We start from the raw sequence: 8,784 nt of genomic DNA on the forward strand, positions 1-8,784 counted from the left end.
ATTTGATTTTGTCATAGCAAATGTGATTACGCATTAGATTTAATTTTGAGTAATTTATGATACCATAAATCAGAAGAAACTTCAATCCATTCCAAAGAAGGGGGAACACCACTGCTTATGGCCAAAAGTTAAAGTTTCACTGAGAAACTTAGTTCAATTGTTTGCTGATCAGGGAAGCATATCTGATTCATTAGGACACCTCAGCTGAGCATGTGAATGTTCCCCAGGTGGTCTACTTCAATCTGTACCTACTTCTCTTTCTCTCTCAGCCTATCTGAATTGATTAGGTCAGGTTGGTGAAGTGATGCCGTCCTTCCTTCCCTGTACCTAATTCTGACTGGCTAAAAATCAGCAAAGTTTCAGAAACTACAGCCCCCTTGGTTGAGTTAGGAATTTACATTCCCATGCTACACAAATAGGATTTTTGCTAGAATGCACAAATGTAACAGATTTATATTTATATAAATTATATATTTTTAAATTGTATGTAGAAGCAACAGGGGAGAAAAAAATTACGTCTTGGAGTCAGTCCCTTCTAGTTATGCAAAAGTTCCCAAACTAACTGCCTGAAGGAAAATCAAGAATATATTTTTGTCAAGAATGTTTCCCTCTAGTATTTTAATCCCAATAAATTCTGTATGTTTCAGAAAATGAATCCATTCTTTTCTAACATCTTTAATTTGCTGCTGTTCATGATTGTCTACATTTTAATTAGAATCAAAGTGTGAAATGGGACATCAGTTCCAAAAAGATGCACTTTGAGTTTTGTACCCAGTTAGAATCTAAAAAGGGTGTTTTGAATATCTGAGGTTTTTCTTCCTCTTAACAATCATGAATAAACTACTGTTCTTGCACAATGTGGATGATTAAACGATAAAACGTGGAAGTAAATTCAATGATGGAATAACAATGAAAACTCATGAGGGTTGTACTGATGCTATACGAGATATTTCATTGAAATGGTTGTTGCTTCTTAACAAATGATGTATCACTGCTTTTGAGGCTGGTGTGTGACTGACTGCTGAAAATTTAGCAGACCGTTAGAGTATCTTAAGAGGGTAAATCTGTTGAAACAAATCTTCAAAGTCAGCACTAGAATCTGAAAACCTTGCAAAATGAAGGCGTGTTCTGTCCTCTTAGCTAGGAATGCAATACCTCACTATTCTCCCACAACTCCAGGTGCCCCCATCTCCAGAGGGTCATACTCTTTACACGTTTCTAAATTCAGTTCTAATACCACCTTCTCCACAAACTCCCCCCATATCCACCTCGCTCCTTTAAAGTCAGTTCTCTTCTTTAAATGCCCCTATTATTACCTGTATCTTTCTTGAGGCAGATTTATTCCTCTTTATTACGTTCATTTGAATCCCTGTCTTATTTGCCCTACTTGATTTCAAGAGTTCTTACACATCAGGTCCATTATCTGATTCATCTTTGAATCCTTCACGGGCCTGAAGTAGTGCTGGACACCAGCCAGGAATAATCATAAAGGTAGCTTACATTTATTGAGAGTTTACTATGTGCCAATCAGTCTGAAAGGTGTAATTAAATCCTTCAAAAACCATGCAGGGTAGATACTATTATTATTTCTATAAGTGTGAGACCAGAGACTTCGAGAGAATCAATAATGAGTAAATATTCAAACACAGGACTCAAACCCAGACAGTGTGACTTCAGAGACAGTGTTCTAAAAAAAAAGAAAGACACTAAATCAGAAAAAATGAATTTACCAAGAAATTGAATCAATATAAAACAAAGAACAGAGATTAAAATTATGTGTTCCAACCTTCCACTGCAAGAGCAGTCAAATAATCTAATTCCCATCTTTTATGCTCTAACACTCTCTAAACCATTACAAAAACAGTAGTCCACAGTCTCCCTCCAAACACAGTTTTCTGGTCAGATTTATTCTAACCTGGCAGTGGCAGGACTTAAGTCCAGGAATATTGGAGTCCAAAGCCATGTGTTATCAACTGCTTTCCTAGGGCCCTCTAATCCCTTGAACATTTGTCCTTAGCTTCTGTTATGATCATTAGAGTTCATTTCCACCACGTTCCTCTGCTGCCCTCTTGCCAAGTCATAGACCCTCTCCCTTTACAGCCGGTCTCATGTATTCTTAGGCTTCTAATTTCTCCCCCGGCCTCCTGTTTCCAAGGTCAAACAAGCCACCTTTTTCATTCTTTCCTGAAGGTCAAATTTTTTGGCCTTGCAACATTCTTGCTCCCCGTCCCTGTACCCTCATCAAGTTATGCACACATGACATTAATATTAAGTGACTGCTTTGAATTATTCAATTGTTGATCTAATAATTGTGATGTGCATTTTTCTGAAAACAATTGCAAGATTGCACAGGCTGATTCGGTAACTCTGCTGTCATGAGCATGAATATAAAACACAAGGGAGCAGATGAGAGGACAGGAAAGTCACTGCCAGCTGGAACTTGAGAAAAGAACGATGTTCTGTAATCTCAGGAGCCACTGAGCACAATTAAACCTTGTCTGGTTTTGGCAATATATTAAGGCTACATGAAATACTGTGGCTTCCCTCCCCTACCCACTGTGCTTTTGGGGTATAGGGAACTGATCTAGCGCATAATGGTAAGCAGCATAGTAAAGTTGGTTGCATGGTACTTCAAGTTAGAATGTGGCTCAGAACAATTTTTGGCATTTTGTTTCTATCAAGACTCATAATGATATAGCAATCCTGGTTCTTTTCTATGTTCCAGTATTTCTATGTTTACCCTATGGAAATAACGCAATACGACTTTTCTTGTACACAGGACATACAGATTTTATGAGGTTATTATGCAGAGCTTTAGTATTGATCTCAGTTTTTTTTTTTTTTTTAATTAACCTCTGTCAAAATACATGGGAGTAGAGAAGAATTTCAGTATTTTCTTGCACACACCATAAAATACAATGCCATTTCCCCCCATACTCTTAAGGGTTTTCCCTTTAACTTGAATTTCTCTAATAGAAAAAGTATATAAAATCAAGAACTGAGTAACTGTACAAGTCTTAGTCATTGTCATAAGTACTATTTCTATTATACTTATCATTTTTATTGTTAGTCATCGTTGTCTTATCACATTTCGGAATTTGAAAATTTAATTTGCTTATTTGGTGATGAGTTTCCATAAGAAGTTCACCTAATTATATAATCAAGCCCATCTTGAATAGGTTCTTATTATTGATAATTTAATTATGTCCCTGCATTTCCTTCTTTCAGTTTTGAATCTAACCTGTTCTCTTAAGATCATGTATGTCTCAGCCCCAATGTTGCCCTACTTTGGAGCACTTCTTCTCCAACTTCAAACTTCAGTGTGCATACAGATCCCCTGGGGATCTCATTAGCAGCCCCGTTCTTGGTAGATCTGGGTGGGCCGGAGAGTCTGTATTTCTCACAAGCTCTCAGGTGTTGCTCAGGCTGCTGGTTCTGCGGACAACACTTTGAATAGAGAACAGCTTTATGTATAGTAAGTTCTCAATTAAACCAATGTAAGTAGTATCCTTGATTCTTTTCTCCTCCTAAATGTAAAACTAATCAGTCAGTTTTTCAACAAATATTATTGAAGCCCACTATGTGTCAGGTAAGTCAAATATTCTTCATTTTAAAAGAGCCATGTACTTTTCTCACTTCTGCTGCTACTACCACTCAAGTTCATGCAAGTATTCTCTCTCTCCTGAATTTCTGCAATAGCTGCTGAATGCATCTCTCTACATACATCCTTGCTTCCTTCTTCAATTCATTTTTAAAAATAGCAACAGAATGGATTTTTAAAAATGCATTTCTAATCATAGCATTCCAGTGTATCAAATACTTCAAAAGCTTCTCATTGACTTTTAAGATAAAATCCCAAATATTTAACATGAAAAAAATCATCAAGAGACTGCTTACATTAATACCTTCATCCCCCATAACTCTCCTTCTGGCTTTTGATGTTCCAGCCCGTTTGGATCTCTTTCAGTTATTAAATTTGCTAAGCTTCCTTCCACCCCAAGTCTTTGGCACACGCTGTTGCTTTGCCTGAAATGTTCTTCCTCTCCTTCTTTATCTAATACTATTCATCCTTCATAACTCAGATTAATATTACCTCATCAGAGAACCCTCAGGATATCATGTAACAAGTTCTTTTAGTGCCACTCATTTCTTTTTGGGGGGACTTTCACAGCCATAATTACATAATTAAATATGCAAATTAATCTGCTTCCTCTGATAACCAGTTGCATGAGGGCATGGATTTTGTCTGTCCCTTCTTGACTTTTATACATCTGGTCCCTAGCACACTGCCTGGTGTAGAGTAGATGTCAACAAATATTTAATAAATGAATGGTTAAAAAAATAGAAAGAGGTTGGAACACCCTGGTCCATCTATATCCCTCTGTTAAAAACAGAAGTAGCTTGTCAATTTTCAAATAACCAGTCTATAACAAAATATACATCATTAAAATATCATCCAGTCTCTCAGATGTATCCATAAGGTGTTTTATTATCTTCCAGTGCTCCCAAGTCTCTTCTATGGTATCCATTTTCCTCTAAATTTTATGCGATGACTAACAAAAAGCTTAAATTACTTGCATGTGAAAAAAAAAAACCAGCTGTTTATGTATTTGAGAAGTGTTTAATATACTACAATATACAACCTCCTACTGCTTCATAAATTGTTTCTGATAACACACAGTTTTTATATATAGTGAATTATTATATGTGCTTAAGAATCCTTTGTCGGGCTTCCCTGGTGGCGCAGTGGTTGAGAGTCCGCCTGCCGATGCAGGGGACACGGGTTCGAGCCCTGGTCTGGGAAGATCCCACATGCCGCGGAGCAACTGGGCCCGTGAGCCACTATTACTGAGCCTGCTCATCTGCAGCCGGTGCTCCGCAACAACAGAGGCCGCGATAGTGAGAGGCCTGCGCACCGCGATGAAGAGTGGCCCCCGCTTGCCACAACTAGAGAAAGCCCTCGCACAGAAACGAAGACCCAACACAGCTATAAATAAATACATACATACATACATACATTAAAAAAAGAATACTTTGTCAAAAAGGAAGATGAATCTCTGGGAGTTACATCCCAGAAAATCTTTGTAATTACGTTATTTGGGTATTCTACAAAGCTATGGCCTCATCTTTCTCTGGTTGACAAAATTCATTTGTGAAAATAAGTGTTGAATCTATTTCTTGAAATTCTGCCACCACCTTGGGGCATAGGGGAAGGAAATGGAGGGGTTCCTGCTAATTATCCTCGAGGCCTGTGTGCCCCGAGATATTCAGGACCACAAATATGCTGGTCTAGGAGATCTCTAGGCTCTTTTCAGAAAGCATTATTTTAGAAATACTTTTCAAGGTCTGGAAAGTCATCCTTAACTTTCTGAAATCAGTGGAGAAGAAAAACTGACTTTGGAAAATCCATCTATCCATCTTCTGCATAGAAAACAGGAAAATAATTCAAATTGGTAAACTGAAGTAACACAGTATATGGCTCCGTTCACATATCTTCTTTTTTTAAATAAATTTATTTATTTATTTATTTATTTTTGGCTGCGTTGGGTCTCCATTGCTGCGCACAGGCTTTCTCTCGTTGAGGTGAGCGGGGGCTACTCTTCGTTGCAGTGAGCAGGCTTCTCATTGCGGTGGCTTCTCTTGTTGTGGGGCACAGACTCTAGGCGCACGGGCTTCAGTAGTTGCAGCATGCAGGTTCAGTAGTTGTGCCTCATGGGCTTTAGAGCGCAGGCTCAGTAGTTGTGGCGCACAGGCTTAGTTGCTCCACGACATGTGGGATCTTCCCGGACCAGGGCTCGAACCCATGTCCCCTGCATTGGCAGGTGGATTCTTAACCACTGAACCACCAGGGAAGCCCTCACATATCTTCTGAAGGGCTCTATTATCGTCCAACCCAAGAAGATCGCAAGCAGTGACCTCAGCCCTCCCCAGGCTGACACATTCTGTATCTCCAAAGTGGTGATTCAGCTTTATTTTAAGCTCCACATGAAGCAGGGGAACAATATTATCCTCAGGTCCACGGTGGGCTCTAGGCCAGCAGCAGCTGTCAGCTCGGTGGTTTTCAGCAAGCTGCTCGATGCAGACTGACATAGAGCCCTTGGCCAGTGCAAATGAAAGCCTTGTACTTATGGGAAAATGCTTAAGTTGTCTACTCTCTTCTTGTGGCTATTGTTTTACAGTTCAAGTTCCACTTAATAGACATCAGGAAAAACCTGCTCTGTCAGCAGTGGCAGTGGAAACATCCATTCTCACTGGTACTTTGCACTAACACAGCTCGACTGAAGGTCACTGAACTCTTGGACCAACCGACAGGGTGGCAGTGGGTGTTCTGTAACTGAGGGGATCTGAGTACACATCACCACAGGGTTATCCTCAGCCACATTTTGGCCCTGGCTCTAACTTTTACTCATCTTCTCACATGTACATCTCTAATTTTATCCTGTTCCCAAAGGCTTAAGAACATGGCTACAGTAAGCATTCTTTTTACTGTCTTTTTTCTTTTTTTCTAACAAACCATGTTCCAATTGTTGCCTGTCATTTTCATTAATCCTTTGAGTTAATACCCTTAAGATGTTTAAGTTTTAATCTTCAAGCTGAATTTCCTAATTTATAAACAGGGTAGATGGTTAAGGTAACCAGTCTATGAGTGAGTCTAGAGGCTCAGTTAGTTCCTATAGAATATTCAAAGACGTTTGTTTTTGTGGCAATTTGGATATTCCCCTCTGATTTTCCCTTCCTTTCTAAGGTCAAATCCCATAGTTATATCCCCAAAGAATCCCAGGATATGACAACATACACCTTCATCTTGTCAGTTAGGTTTGTGGGGAAATGAAGGAGTTTTAAATGACCCACAGGAAATACACCACCTCTTCTCCGTATTCTCTCTCCTCTCCTTCACTGTGTGCATGTGTTTCTCACCTCCTCTTATCTTTCCATTTCACTACAAAACCTTTCATTCTTCTCTTTATTCACTTATTTAACAACATTATGCCGAGTTTGAGAAGCTAGACTAGTCATTAGGGATGTTGCAATGAACAAGACAGAATGTTTCCCTGCCCAATTTGCATTTCAGTGAGGAAAACCAACAGCCAACAAGTAAACCAATTCACCATCAGGAGAGTAATGGGCTGCTGTTATAGATACTAACAGAGACAGTTCCTTTCTACTTAAAGTAGAAACACTCTACCTAGTGTTCAGGAGAACCTTCTCTGAAGAGTTATATTTAAGCTGAGATCTGAAGAATGAGATCAACTCAAACGTGCAAAGAACCCGGGAAGAAACGTTGCAGGCAGAGGGAAAGGCAGGGAGCAGGAAAGAGCTTGTTATATTTTAGAGACTGGCAGAAATCCAGTGTAGCTGGAGGATGACACAGAGCGCCCGTGATTGAGCTTGGTGAGTGAGGCTGGGGCCAGGTCACCTGAGAGCCCTGTGGGTCATAGCAAACTCTAGAAGAACAGTGGTAGGCTCTTTGTGAGGATGAACTTGTGAGAGCTCTGGTGACTGACCAGTAAAACCAGGTTATAAGTCCAAGGAAATCATGTGCTTGTTAGATTATGTATAGACATGTTCAGCAGGGACCTGGGGTGAGTGTCGGGGGAGAAACTCAACAAAGTCCATTCTCAGGACTGCTACCCACAGAGAAGTATCCAGAAGAACCAGCCTTCTCATTTTCAAGAGTCCACTGTGTAATATAATGGCCACAGTGATGTATATTCCAGTACTTGGAATGTCTCCCCTATGTTATTTCCAGTCCCTACTTCCACCCACTGGGCCAACCACTTATCTCCCATCAGGACTTATTTACCAGGCATCTGAGTTGGGCACACCAATGCAAACTGCTCAGCGAGTTTGGCTGAGCTCAGTCTACTTGAAAACAGACTAAAACAACCTCTAAATGCCAACTCCTTTTAGCTTTCCATTCCCATGATTCCTTTCTATGTGAATGCCTATTGGGTTAGTTCTTTGTACAATATTCCACATCTGTTAGTATTTGGCTTTTTTTTTATTCTTAATATGCTTTCATCACCCTCCCTGGTTACATGTTAAAATGTGATCATTTGACTCCTAAATTCCCCTCTTCTATTTGGTTTTTGTCAGAGGATTACCATCGAGCTGTAAACTCCTAACATTTTGGTAATAGTTTTAGAAACTTAAAATACAAATGCACTCTCTGCATTATTTTCCAACATACCATTTTTTCAATTCTGCTTCAAATGAACAGTTTAGTTGACTTCCTTAGACTCTTTGAATAATAGGTTGAGCCAAAGGTGAAATGACATTATTTGCATTATTGTATTTCCGAACATGTGACTAACTCTGGTGGAGAACTAGGATAAGTTACATATAAAGACCCCAGATGGCAGAATACCACATGTTCTATGTCTTAGTATGAAACAGCTCAAGCAAGTAAACTATTCCCAGACGTTTATTGCATAGCTCAGGTCTGGAATAATTCTTGTGCTTCTGGCAAGGGACAAAGGTGGAAAATGGACATTTAGGTAGAGTTAACATTAAAGGAATTATTGCATTCTTTTCTGAACATAATCACCTGTAACTGGAAAAGTAATAGTTCCACAGGTCATGTTCTTTTTTATTTTGGTTTTTTTTTTGCTGTACGCGGGCCTCTCACTGTTGTGGCCTCTCCCGTTGCGGAGCACAGGCTCCGGATGCACAGGCTCAGCGGCCATGGCTCACGGGCCCACCCGCTCCGCGGCACGTGGGATCTTGCCAGACCGGGGCATGAACCCGTGTCCCCTGCATCGGCAGGCGGACTCTCAACCACTG

Source organism: Delphinus delphis, chromosome 17, assembly GCF_949987515.2.
Source record: "Delphinus delphis chromosome 17, mDelDel1.2, whole genome shotgun sequence".
In the NCBI taxonomy this organism is placed as follows: Eukaryota; Metazoa; Chordata; class Mammalia; order Artiodactyla; family Delphinidae; genus Delphinus; species Delphinus delphis.